The sequence below is a fragment of the Bison bison genome, unplaced genomic scaffold (genome assembly GCF_000754665.1).
Source record: "Bison bison bison isolate TAMUID 2011002044 unplaced genomic scaffold, Bison_UMD1.0 scf7180017565421, whole genome shotgun sequence".
In the NCBI taxonomy this organism is placed as follows: Eukaryota; Metazoa; Chordata; class Mammalia; order Artiodactyla; family Bovidae; genus Bison; species Bison bison.
Window position 1 is genome coordinate 1 of NW_011417907.1, and position 566 is coordinate 566.

The window sequence follows — 566 nt, forward strand, 5'->3', positions numbered from 1 at the left end:
GTCCTCCTCTTTGGTGCATTTCAGTTTATCTTCCAAATCATCAATTGTCTTTTCCAGCTTGGCTACTGATTTCTCAGCAAACTCAGCACGAGTCTCTGCCTCCTTGAGTTTATCGGTAAGAATCTTTATCTCTTCCTCATATTTGTCTTCCTTTTGAGAGTACTTTTCTTCAGCAGCACTCAGACACTTCAGGTGCTGGTCCATCAGTCTGATTTGCTCACCCATCTTTCGGCAATGGGACTCTGCCAGCTCCGCTCGCTCCTCTGTGCGCTCCAAGTCTCCCTCAATAATCACCAACTTGCGAGCCACCTCTTCATACTTCCTGTGTGCCTCTTCTGCAATGTGCTTAGCTTCTTTGAGTTGGATTTCCTGGAGTTCCATTTTTTCTTCATCTTTTAAGGCTTGGTTTTCAATAACCTTCATAACTCTCTCGCTCTCATCAGCAGCTTTCTCAGCTTCCTCCAGCTTTTGCAGCGCAGTGGCCAGGCGCTCTTGAGCTCGGTTCAGCTCCTCTTCAACCAGCTGGATCCTACGGTTTAAGGAGACCACTTCAGCCTCAGCCTGTT

The 566-nt window shown here is 47.3% G+C and overlaps 1 pseudogene; it reads right to left on the reverse strand.

Moving 5' to 3' along the window:
* Positions 1 to 3: 3 nt before the first annotated feature.
* LOC105000746 lies at positions 4 to 433 on the reverse strand (annotated as a pseudogene).
* Positions 434 to 566: the final 133 nt, after the last annotated feature.